We start from the raw sequence: 14,010 nt of genomic DNA on the forward strand, positions 1-14,010 counted from the left end.
TTTCTCTAAAAGCTAAAAGTATTCAAGTGTTCTAAGGATTAAAAGATCAAGACGAAGATTCAAGAACATGCTGAAAGCCCTTGGAATAAAAATACGTCAAGATCAAGATCAGACCTCAAGCACTTGGATTAAAATAAAATAAATTCAAGATTAAACTCGAACGCCTTTTTATTTACTATTGAAAAGAAGAATCAGAGGATTCATAGAGATTGTAATACTCATATTGTTTGAAATAAATTACTACGATTGTTACAATATTTTTTGCTCTCGATTATTTTTTTGACGCAATTTATTGTCTACACAATAAAATAAGGTTTAAATCACTATCAATATATATATAAAATTATCCAATAACACCTTGTTGTTATAAATAGAATTGTATTTAATGTGAATGTCTATATTTTAAAGAGATTTTAGGGTTTATTACTTTGTGGCTAAGTCACCTTTTCCCTATAAATAGAGAGGTTCTATTCCATTGTAAATCGTCCCAAATCAATAAGAGTTCTCTTTCTTTACTTTTCTTTGCAATACTTTTCTTCTCCCTTCATTGTTTTATAACATGTTATCAGCACGAGACTCTAAACAATTGAGTAGAGGCGGCTGTTTTAATTTATAGATACACTATTAATTAATTGTCTAATGTTTGAGAAATAAAACCACCAAGGGAGAAGATATAGGAATTTGCGTGAGACTCTTGCGTGAATACGTTGATATTCATGTACTAGGCATATGCTTTGGTCACCAAGCATGGGGATACGTGCATGATATTCAACTTGTACATAATATTGAGCATAATGATTGTTAGTTGTTCCATGAACTTCCTTCAGGAATAAATTCTGGCTTTAAGGTAAGTATTTTACCTTATTTTTCTCTTTTAAATTCATGAAATTTAATAATTTGATTTTAAATACAAGCAAAGACAACAAAGTTTGATTAAAACTCTATTAGTTTGTAAGAAATTATAACCGCTCAAAGTGGTACAATTTCTCTGTCTTGCCATGATCAAATTCATGTATGATTGTGAGCACAAAAAGTGAAAACTCGTCCCATTGAATTTGCTTCATTCTCGTTTCCTTAAGAGAATGTGGTAGCAGTATGTGATAAGTTTGAGAAAAGATAAAATTATTTCCATGAAGGTAGCAATGGATGTAAACGTGGTAACGAAATTGCAATTGTCATCATTGTGGTAATGAGAACAATAAGGATTCTCAAAATAATCCTTCACTCTATGAAAGTAATGTTTGTCATCGATTTGATATTATATTTTATAAAGCACATATAGATGATTATGATCCATTCATGATGTGAATGTGACAACATGTGATTTATGAATACATATTCATTCTTGGAAGAATATGAATGTGCTAGTGGTAGTGAATATACCACACTCACATCTAGAAGGAGGTTTGAGATAAAATAAGAATTTTTTTTTATTGTTATGGCATAAATGGTCATTGATCACGTACCTATTTGATTATGCCAAAATATTATGGCAATGTAATTATTATAGGGCAAAAGTAATAGAAGCAACATATCTTGCCTATAATGATTTTGACCATGACCACAATGGTATAACTTTCTCCTTGAAAGAAATATTCACCATATGAATATGTGGTAGTACTAAAATTAATTGAGAGCTCTAAAAAATCCAATTTTACTATTTTGGAGAAATAAAATTGATTATCAATAATGTATTATGTCGTAGTAAGTCTCAAAGAAACTTATTGAGTTTCTAAAGTATTCGCGAAAGTGGTTGGTTATATTGATACTATATGTCACGACCCAAATCTACGTGACCAGCACCCGGTACACTATCTGACCCGAGCAAACCAACCCATATGATGCACCCAAATCATATGCATGAAACCAATTTAATTGCGAAAGCTCTTTGAAAATTTTATATATTTTCAAGTTAAACGATGGAATAATTTTCCAATTCAAAATCATACATGAAGTCTTTCATAATAATATTAAGACCAAATATAATAAATATCTTTTCATATATATCATGTACCATCCCATTACTACAACTCGCCGCAACTATCTATGGATCCTCTATACCAAGGAATAGAACTAGACACTTGGGCAAATGTCCGACTAATATAAATTAAGAAAATAACATGATAGCTACCACGAAATAGGAGTGGCGCCTCGCCATTTACCTTAGAAAGAGAGTCATCCTAGACCTATCCGCATGTCACGTATCATACTTCATCCTGAAACATGTAAAGTAAGTGGGTCCCTGGAAGGGCCCCCTAAGGGCTGAGTACATCACAATGGTACTCAATAAGTGTCATAGACTCTCTCTAACCCAAGTTTCTGGGACATAATTTTACAAAAGTTATGGAACCAATATTGGACATAAAGTGATAAACAGTTATACAAATCATGCTCTTTATCATTCTAAATAAAAGACAAGTGAAATGTAAGCCATGTTATAAAGTTTTAGAACGTCTTTATCAACCCAAGATTTTAATAGAAATCATATAAAATCATTTCAATCTCATTAAATCATTGAAATTATTTTTGCCTCCTTAGGCCTAAACATAAGAAAGTTCTCTTTTACTTTTTACCGGGAGTACTATACCGACACCGACATAATGAATAACTAATAGGTGATCATCCTAGCAATAAGTATTTGACCCTACTTATCTGGGCAGCTTTCCCTAGTGTCGTATGAATCGACTTAACTTCATTACTTTAAGTAATGATCATATGCCCTCTCTATGGGGGACTTTATCTCACAAATCTCGGCTTAACCTTGGAATGTGTCCCTACACCGACACGTATAGTTTCATGGTAACGAACTCAATATTCGAACCAATCTTGGTGGTCTCCACTAGTAATTCCCAAAATATTTGAATATCAAAAATAGATTCATAGCCTAATAGTCTCAAAGGATCTATTTTTATCAAATCATGATTTTCATAGCCAATCCAAACCAGTTGAACAAAATCAAATGACTAACATTTTTCATGTTAATGCCTTTAGCGATTTAACATCAATCTTTTAAAGATACGTGCCACTCCATTGTTCAAATTTCAAACCACATACTTTTTCATGAAAACATATCTTTAGCACTCAAATAGTTTATACTCTTATCAACATATACGTTTTAATAAAACTTATAACGTTTTCCTTAAGAGTCATCTTGTAAATAAGTTTAGAAAATAAGATTTTTTTTATATAAGATCACATGACACTTCAAAGAAACAAAATTAGAAACACATGGTGACATCCTTTCCGCTTTTTTCCACGAGTACGGATGCACATTTATAAATAATATCATATATTAACTCAAACATGCTTTTAGAGAGAATCCCTCAAGAAGAGTAAGTCATAATCAACTTACCTCAACCTTCAAGTTCTAAATAATACTACAATGCTACAATTGATTAAAATGCTCAAATGTCGCCAACATTTCAATATCTACCTTTAGATATCCCAACAACATCAAAACAAACACGAAAAGTTCCATAAATATCTATTTAGGCTTCACAATTTGGCAACAAGCCTTCAAACATTCCAAATTATCTAACAGGTCCACCAATTAGCCTATTCAATTCCATTCTTATCATTAAATACTCATTTGGAATCATTAGTGATACTATATTATTTACTCAACATCACCAAGTCACTACCCATTAACTTCTCCAACACAACTCTAGGCTCAAGAATATCCAATTCATGAACTAGTCTTACTTCTTAGCCAAATGGGAATTCCCCCTTCAATTCGTCCATTAATTAGGTTATCAAGTCTATTGACATCATAAAAAACTCAAAACATTTCATTTATGTCAACCCGCTACTATTCACCTTCTTCTTCATTAAAAATATTATTTTCAAGATCCACTCTTAGGGTTTATACAATACTCCATTATAACTTCAAATAAATTGCATAAATGTGCTACCCATACTTCAATATATCATATATGTGAAGCTCAAGTAAAGGATTTACCTCTTGATGAAAGAATCTCACTTTTCTCTTTTTGGTGTTCTTGAAGATTCAACCCATTTTCTATGAATTCTGATCCATAATAATGTTAGTGCTATATCAAATGATGTTATATAATCATTCTTATATCAAATAAACGTACCTTGAAGTGTATTCATGGTGGGAGAGTTCCTCCTTCTCTCTAGAACCCAAACCCTTGTCCAAAATTCCATCCCTTTCTCTCTCCCTGAAATAGCCACTTTTATAATTTAGAAGACATGCGTAGCTACACACACCTCCAGCGTAGCTACGCTCCCCTTACTCTTCATCTCCCTTTTATTTGATTAGTTTCTAGAATTAGCTACGCACAAGGCAGCGTAGCTATGCACAACTCGCGTAGCTACACTATGTTGATGTTGTGCTACCCTTTAGTAAACATATCATAACTTCTTGTAGGAATATCTATACAAACGGTTGGAAGAATTGAAAACTAGACTCATATACCTTTAATTTGATAGGTTGTACACCAAATAGCTCTTTATATATTGGAAGTTATTCTCGTTTGATGTTAATCTTTGTGCAAACTCATTTGAAACTTTAGCTCATCATATAGCTTCCAACTTGACTTAGCCTTAGGGCTCTTCTTAGACCATAAACCATTCTTAATGCAATTCATACAATTATTATCATGATCAATTGATATTCTTCATGTTATTAGTCTTGTTCATACCCGAATTAATATAATTAGCACCCGTCAATCTTCTTAATGGTCTTAAAATATTTCAAAATTTTCCGGAGTGTTACACTATAAATAAATAAAAGATTTAATGTCACTACCCAATTCTTCCTATAGGCCGTGATGGCGCCCAACGTTACCGCTAGGCAAGCCAACAGTGAACTAACCATGTGATTGTTTCTTTTAACATTTTTAGAAATAGCTAATTTTAATTTAGTGCATAAATAGGAAATAAAAGTTTAAATAAAATGAGAGATAAATAATTTTAAGAGCAAATGAGATGAGTAAATATCCAAAATTCATCATGAGTCTACTAGCATGATCTCCAAGACCAGGTGTCACAAGTGTACGAGCGACTAGTAGAATATATAAAAATACTACACTACTGTCTGAAGTCAAATAGACAGAAAGTAAAAACAAAAGGAAAACTTAGAGTGCTGCAGCACGGGCTCGGAAGGCATCTCACCGCTAAGTCTCGAAGAAATCAAGGATGCGCGCCGGACTGATAGCCAGATGCACCTGCCTCAGATCCTGCACGATTAATACAGAAGTGTAGCGTGAGTACATAAATAACACGTATCCAGTAAGTATCTAGTCTAAACTCGAAGAAGTAGTGACGAGGGGTCGACTTCGACACTTACTATGGGCTAACAATAAATATCGAAATTATAATTAACCATGAATTATAGAAATACAGCTGAAAACTCAATAACAAGAAATAAATAAACAATTCTTTCACTAATAGTAAATCCCAAATTAATTTCCATCATTTAACAAATTTATCTCTCAAGCCAATGAAACAACATCAATTACAATTGGGCTCTAAGAATTATTACGCACGAATTATTTCGAGGTCGTACGACCCGATCCAACATACAAATATATAAACTGTGCGCTGCCGAGGGTCGAACATCACGAACCATAGATGCATCTATTCTATTACCGAGGCGTTCGGCTCACTCCACAAGAAGAGAAAATACTTTATAAACAACCGATTCAAAGATTATTAAGAGGCTAATATTCAAAGAAAACACAAATTCTCATTAACGGTCAAGTAACCCGTCCAAAACACAAGTAAATAAAATTCGGCCTTTTACAATTCCTTTATCAAGTTCCAATATGGTTTAGGCACTTAAATTAACAAGTAGGGTGCAAACATCGCAAGTATAACATGATCTGGGTCCTAAACTACCTGGACATAAGCATGATTAGTAGCTACGTACGGACTCTTGTCACCTCGTGCGTACGTAGCCCCCATAATTAGAAGCACATATTAATTCAATTCACCTGTGGGGTTAATTCCCTCTTACAAGGCTAGAAAAGAGACTTACCTCGTCTCAAAGCTTACTTTCCAGTCCACAATTGTGCTTTAAACCCTCAACTCGGTGCCAAACGACTCAAAACTAGTCAAATATTATATAGAATAATCAATACATATTCAAATGTTCATATCCTAACTATTAAAGTGATTTCCCAACCCTAATTGAAGAAATTCCTAAAATTCACCCTTGGGCCCACGTGCCAGGATTCCGAAAATTATTGAAGTAAGTTGTTACCCATTACCTAATGAACTCAAATATATAATTTTTACTAAATTCCATAACCAGTTTTGTGGTTAAATCCCATTTTTATCAAAAATCTAGATTTTTCATCTAAACCCATAATTTCCACAAATTTATATATTAAAATCTACCCATAATCTATGTATTAAACTCGCATTAGGTAAAAATTACTTACCTTCAATAGCTAGGTTGAAATCCCCCTTTTTGAAGCTCCAAAATCGCCCAAGTGTGCAATAGATGCACTCAAAATAGCTTAAGTCCTGTTTTAAATGAACCACACTGCCTCCAGCGATTTCGCACCTGCGGTCGCTAGGCCGCATCAGCGGCATCACTTCTGCGGATAAAGGTCCGCTTCTACGGAGGTGCCTGAGGCTGGCTGGTTTTGCTTCTGTGGGCGGGAGATCGCTTCTACGGTCCCGCTTCTGCGGCAACTTCGGCGACCCCCTCTTCGCTCCTACGTATCCGTAGGTGCGGTCACCTTGCCACTTCTGTGAATACTAGGCAGCCTCGGTTGCGCCGCTTCTGTGGTCCATGGCTCACTTCTGTGAGCTCTCACCTGCGGCTAGCCATCCGCAGGTGCGATTACACCAAAAACCTGGTGCTTCGGCTCTTCTTCCAAGTCCAAACTTGGTCCGTGCCTAGTCCGATTGACACCCGAGGCCTCCAGGGCTTAAACATACCAATAAGTTTGAAATCATAAAATGAACTAGCTCGAACCCTCGGAACGTGCAAAACAACATCAAAACTAAGAATCACACCCTAAACCAATTCGAATCAACTTATGAACTTCAAGTTCTTCCAACTTACTCCGAATGTACCGAAACATACTTAGGCTACTCGAAACGACACCAAATTTTGTGTGCAAGTCTTAAATTACTATACAGAGCTATTTCCAATCTCGGAATTCCAATTGGACCCCGATAATGCCAAATCCTACTTCAAACCAAACTTAAAGAACTTTAAAATCTTCAAAGAGTCAACTTTCACTATTAGGCGCTGAAACGCTCATGGGTTGTCCAAAACCCGATCCGAACATACGCCCAAGTCCGAAATCATCATGCGAACCTATTGGAACCATCAGATCCCGATTTTGAGGTCGTTTACTCAAAACGTTGACCGAAGTCAAAATTAGCCTTTTAAAGACAAACCATGGAATCAAGTGTTCCGATTTCAACCCGAACCCTTCCCAATCCCGAACTAACCATCCCTGCAAGTCATAAAACAGTAAAAGCATATACGGGGAGTCTTATGTGGGGGAACGGGGTTCTAGAAAGCAAAACAACCGGTCGGGTCATTACATAATCCACCTCTTAAACAAACGTTCGTCCTCGAACGGGTCTAGAATCATACCTGGAGTGCTGAATAAGTGTGGATATCTACTCCGCATTTCCTCCTCGGAGTCCCAAGTTGCCTCTTCAACTGGTTGACCCCTCCGCTGAACCTTTACCGTGGAAATCCCCTTGGACCTCAACTGGCAAACCTGCCTATCAATAATGGAAACCAATTCCTCCTCATAACCCAGGCTCTCGTCTAACTGAATCGTACTGAAGTCTAACACACGTGACCTGTCGGCATGATACCTCCGGAGCATAGACACGTGAAAAACCGGATGAAATCCTGATATACTGGGAGGTAATGCAAGCTCATAAGAAACCTCTAACTCGTCTCATACCTCAAATGGGCCTATAAACCTTGGGCTCAACTTGCCCTTCTTCCCGAACCTCATGATCCCCTTCATCAGCGAGGCTTTCAAGGAACCTTCTCGCTCACCATAAATGATAAATCACGCGCCTTCTGATCTGCGTAACTCTTATGTCTGGACTGTGCTGTGCGAAGTCGCTCCTGAATCAACTTTACCTTTTCCAAGGCATCCTTTACCAAATCAATACCATATAATTTTGCCTCGCCGGGCTCAAACCATCCGATGGGAGAACGGCATCGCCGACCATATAAAGCCTCAAATGGAGCCATCTCGATGCTGGACTAATAACTGTTGTTGTAAACAAACTCGGCCAAAGGCAAAAATCGATCCCACTGCCCTCCAAAGTCAGTCACACACGCTCTTAGCATGTCCTTCAAGAACTGAACAGTCCGCTCCGACTGCCCGTCGTTCTGTGGATGAAATGTTGTACTGAGCTCTACCCGGGTCCTAAACTCACTCTGTAATGCCCTACAGAAATGCGAAGTAAACTGAGGGACTTTATCTGATATGATGGAAACATGCACACCATGCAGCCGAACTATCTCCTGAATATAAATCTGGGCCAACCTCTATGAAGTATATCTGGTCACAACTGGAATGAAGTGTGCCGACTTGGTCAGTCTGTCGATAATAACCCACACTGCATCAAACTTCCGCAAGGTCCGCGGCAACCCAACTACGAAGTCCATAGTAATACGCTCCCACTTCCACTCAGGTATAGTCATCTGCTGGAGTAGGCCACCTGGCCTCTAGTGCTCATACTTAACCTGCTGGCAATTTAGACACCTCGCAACATACTGAACAATGTCCTTCTTCATCCGCCGCCACTGATAATGCTGCCTCAGGTCACGATACATCTTCGTAGCACCTGGATGAATAGAATACCGAGAATCGTGTACCTCATCTAGAATTCTCTCCCTCAAGACATCGACATTAGGAACACATAGGTGACCCTGGAGTCGCATAACACCATCCTCGCCGATAGTAACCTCCTTGGCACCACCCTGTAGTACCGTCTCTCTGAGAACCAACAAGTGCGGATCATCAAACTGTCGAGTCCTGATCTGCTCCAATAGTGAAGACTGGGCAACGACGCATGCAAGAACTCAACTGGGCTCTGAAATATCCAACCTCACAGGTCTGTTAGCCAAGGACTGAATGTCCAAATCTAAGGGCCTCTCCTTTGCTGAAATGAATACCAAGCTACCCATACTCTCTGCCTTTCTGCTCAAGGCATCCGCAACTACATTCACCTTGCCCGGATGATTAAGAATGGTGATATCATAATCCTTCAGTAACTCAAGTCACCTGTGTTGCCTCAAATTGAGATCCCTCTGCTTGAACAAATGCTGCAAGCTATGATGATCAGTGTAAACCTCACAGGACACCCCATAAAGATAATGCCTCCAGATCTTAAGAGCATGAACAATCGCGGCCAACTCCATATCATGTACAGGGCAATTCTTCTCAAGGGGTTTCAGCTGACGTGAAGCATATGCAATAACTCGCACCTCCTGCATCAATACACAACACAAACAAACGCATGAAGCATCGCAATACACAGTATACATCCCCGAACTAGAGGGAAATACAAGAACCGATGTCGTAGTCAAAGTTGTCTTGAGCTTCTAAAAGCTCGCCTCACAATCATTGGACCAACGGAATAGAACACCCTTCTGGGTCAATCTAGTCAAAGGTGCTACAATAGATGAGAATCCCTCCACAAACCGGTGATAATAACCTGCTAACCCTAAGAAGCTCCTGATCTTAGTCGTCGTAGTATGACGAGGCCAACTCTGAACTGCCTCAATCTTCTTGGGATCCACCTTAATACCCTCGCCTGATACAACATGCCCCAACAATGCTACAGAATCTAGCCAAAACTCACACTTGGAGAATTTAGCATATAGCTTTTGTTCCCGCAAGGTATGAAGCACCACTCTCAAATGCTGCTCGTGCTCCTCCATGTTGTGCGAGTAGATCAAAATGTCATCAATAAAGACAATGACGAACGAATTAATGTATGACCTGAACACCCTGTTCATTAAATCCATAAACGCCGCTGCGACGTTAGTCAAACCGAAGGACATCACTAGAAACTCATAGTGACAATATCTAGTCCGGAAAGCGGTCTTCGGAATATCCGAATCCCGAATCTTTAACTCATAGTACCCCGATCTCAAGTCGATCTTAGAGAATGCCCTGGCACCTTATAACTGGTCAAACAAATCGTTAATCTGCGGCAATGAGTACTTGTTCTTAATGGTAACTTTGTTCCACTGGCGGTAATCAATGCACATCCGCATAGTCCCATCTTTTTTCTTCACAAATGACACTGGTGCACCCAAGGCTATACACTTGGCCTAACGAACCCCTTTGCTAGCAACTCCTCAAGCTGTTCCTTCAACTCCTTCAACTCTTTCGGAGCCATACAGTGCGGTGGGATAGATATAGCTGGGTACCTAGAGCCAAATCAATGAAGAAGTCGATATCACGATCTGGTGGTATGCCTGGAAAATCAGAAGGAAACACATCGGAGAACTCCCGGGATACGGGTACTAAATCGATCACCGGAATCTCTGCGGTAGTGTCCCGAATATAATCTAGATAAGCCAAATAACCCTTCTCGACCATGTGTCGAGCCTTCATAAAAGAGATGATCCTACTAGGTGTGCTGGCAGATGAACCCTTTCACTCCAATCTAGGCAACTCTGGTATCGCTAAGGTAACGGTCTTGGCATGGCAATCAAGGATGGCATGATATGGAGATAACCAGTCCACGCCCAGGATGACCTTAAAGTCGGACATATCAAGAAGTAAAAGATCCGCCCTAGTGTCATAACCACAGAATATAACAATGCAGGACCGATAGACCCGATCCACAATAACAGAATCGCCCACTGGAGTGGACACATAAACATGAGTACCCCAAGGACTCACGAGGAACATCCAGGAAATGAGCAAACAGAGATGACACATATGAATAGGTAGACCCTGGATCAAATAATACCGAAGCATCCCTACTGCAGATAGAAATAATACCTATAATCACGGCATCTGAGGCCACTGCATCTGGTCTGATCGGGAAAGCATAGAATCTAGCTAGAGCGCCACCTGACTGGCATCCACCCGCCTTTCCTCCACCTCTTGGACGGCCCCTACCCACTTGACCTCCGTCTCTGGGCGGCCGAACGCCTGGTGTAGCTACTGGTGCTGTAATCATAGGCTGAGAACCCTATTGCACAACCTTGCCCCGAAGCCTGGGGCAAAACCTCCGCACATGGCTAAAGTCCCCGCACTCGTGACAACCTCTCGATATGAAGGACTGCTGACCTAAAGTATGACCCTGATGACCTGAATACCCATTGGAGGAACCTGAATAGCTGGTGGGCGGTATAAACTCTTTGGCATGGCACTGAAATAAGGTCGAGCTGGAGCACTCCGAGGAGGCGGTGGTGCTGGATATGTGGGTCTGCTAGGCTGACCCCTACCAAAATGACCTCTGCCCCTAGACGGAGCACCACTGAACCCTCCCAAGAAAAGGCGTGTAAACTGATCCCAAGTTAAGGGAGATGAACCTGCTGGTCTGCCAAGAAGATGAGACTGCCACCATCTACGAGCCCTGCCCTCCAACTGGAAAGTAGTAAAATCCACCATGTGGGTCTCTAATATCCTCATGTTGTGCAGTCTGTCCCTGCATCGATCAATGAAGTCCTGGGGATCCTCATGTCGCTCACCTCCGAAGACAGGAGGGTGTAGCCTAGTCCATCTGTCCAATAGCTTCTGCGGATCGCCAGCCGCAACTGGTCTGGGCTCAGGCACAACTACTGCTACTGGCTGGGCTCCTCCCACAGGTAATGTGCCCGGGGTCTGATATACAATAGCTGCATGCCCAGGAGCTTAAGCAGTAGGGGTCTGTGCTCCCCCTCTGGCTGGGTCTACTGGAAACAAACCGGCCTGGGTTATATTATCCATGAACCGAAGCATATGACCCATGACCTCCTGGAAGCCCGGTGCTGACATGAAATCTACCGGGGTTGGCTCTACTGCAGACAACTTGCCATGCTCCTCAATAATGGGATCCTCTACTGGATCCGCTGGTGGCATGGCTGGGGTAACTCTGGGACGTACTCGTCCCCTACCTCGGGCTGGTGCCCTCCCCTAGCCTCTACCTCGACCTCTAGCAAGAAGGGGAGCAGCTCCTCCCGAGTTTGGAACATCCGCCGTGCGCGTTCTCACCATCTGTGAGAGAATAAGAGAAAGATACTTAGTATAACATCAACTGCACGATAGGAGATGAAGAAAGAGTAGTTTTCTAACACCTTATAGCCTCTCGAAGATAAGTACGGACGTCTCGGCATCGATCTGCAAGACTCTATTAGGCCTGCTCATAACTTGTGAGACCTACATGAACCTAGTACTCTGATACCATATTGTCACGACCCAATTCCTCCTATAGGTCGTGATGGCACCCAACGTTACCGCTAGGCAAGCCAACAATGAACTAACCATATGATTGTTTCTTTTAACATTTTTAGAAATAGCTAATTTTAATTTAGTGCATAAATAGGAAATAAAAGTTTAAATAAAATGAGAGATAAATAATTTTAAGAGCAAATGAGATAAGTAAATATCCAAAAATCATCATGTGTCTACTAGCATGATCTCCAAGACCAGGTGTCACAAGTGTACGAGCTACTAGTAGAATATACAAAAATACTACACTTCTGTATGAAGTGAAATAGACAGAAAGTAAAAACAAAAGGAAGAATTTGAGTGCTGCAGAACGGGCTCGGAAGGCAGCTCACCGCTAAGTCTCGAAGAAATCAAGGATGCACGCCGGACTGATAGCCAGATGCACCTGCCTCAGATGCTGCACGATTAGTGCAGAAGTGTAGCGTGAGTACATAAATAACATGTATCCAGTAAGTATCTAGTCTAACCTCGAAGAAGTAGTGACGAGGGGTCGACTTCGACACTTACTATGTGCTAACAATAAATACCGAAATTATAATTAATCATGAATTATAGAAATATAGCTGAAAACTCAATAACAAGAAATAAATAAACAATTCTTTCACTAATAGTAAATCCTAAATTAATTTCCATCATTTAACAAATTTATCTCTCAAGCCAATGAAACAACATCAATTACAATTGGGCTCCAAGAATTATTACGCACGAATTATGCCGAGGTTGTACGACCCGATCCAACATACAAATATATAAACTGTGCACTACCGAGGGTCGAACGGCACGAATCATAGATGCATTTATTCTATTACCGAGGCGTTCAGCCCGCTCCACAAGAATAAAAAATACTTTATAAACAACCGATTCAAAGATTATTAAGAGGCTAATATTCAAAGAAAACACAAATTCTCATTAACGGTCAAGTATCCCGTCCAAAACTCAAGTAAATGAAATTCGGCCTTTCACAATTCCTTTATCAAGCTCCAATATGGTTTAGGCACTTAAATTACAAGTAGGGTGCAAATATCGCAAGTATAACATGATTTGGGGGTCCTAAACTACCCGGACATAAGCATGATTAGTAGCTACGTACGGACTCTCGTCACCTCGTGCGTACGTAGCCCCCACAATTAGAAGCACATATTAATTGAATTCACCTATGGGGTTGATTCCCTCTTATAAGGTTAGAAAAAAGACTTACCTCGTCTCAAAGCTTACTTTCCGGTCCATAATTATGCTTTAAATCCTCAACGCGGTGCCAAATGACTCAAAACTAGTCAAATGTTATATTAAATAATCAATATATGTTTAAAAGTTCATATCCTAACTATTAAAGTAATTTCCCAACCCTAATTGAAGAAATTACTAAAATTTACCCCGAGCCCACGTGCCCGGATTCCGTAAATCTTTGAAGAAAGTTGTTACCCATAACCTCATGAACTCAAATATATATTTTTCACTAAATTCCATATCTATTTTCGTGGTTAAATTCTATTTTTATCAAAAACCTAGGTTTTTCATCTAAACCCATGATTTTTACAAATTTACATATTAAAATATACCCATATATTTATTAAACTCATATTAGGTAGAAATTACTTAC

The sequence above is a fragment of the Nicotiana tabacum genome, chromosome 13 (genome assembly GCF_000715075.1).
Source record: "Nicotiana tabacum cultivar K326 chromosome 13, ASM71507v2, whole genome shotgun sequence".
Lineage (NCBI taxonomy): Eukaryota > Viridiplantae > Streptophyta > Magnoliopsida > Solanales > Solanaceae > Nicotiana > Nicotiana tabacum.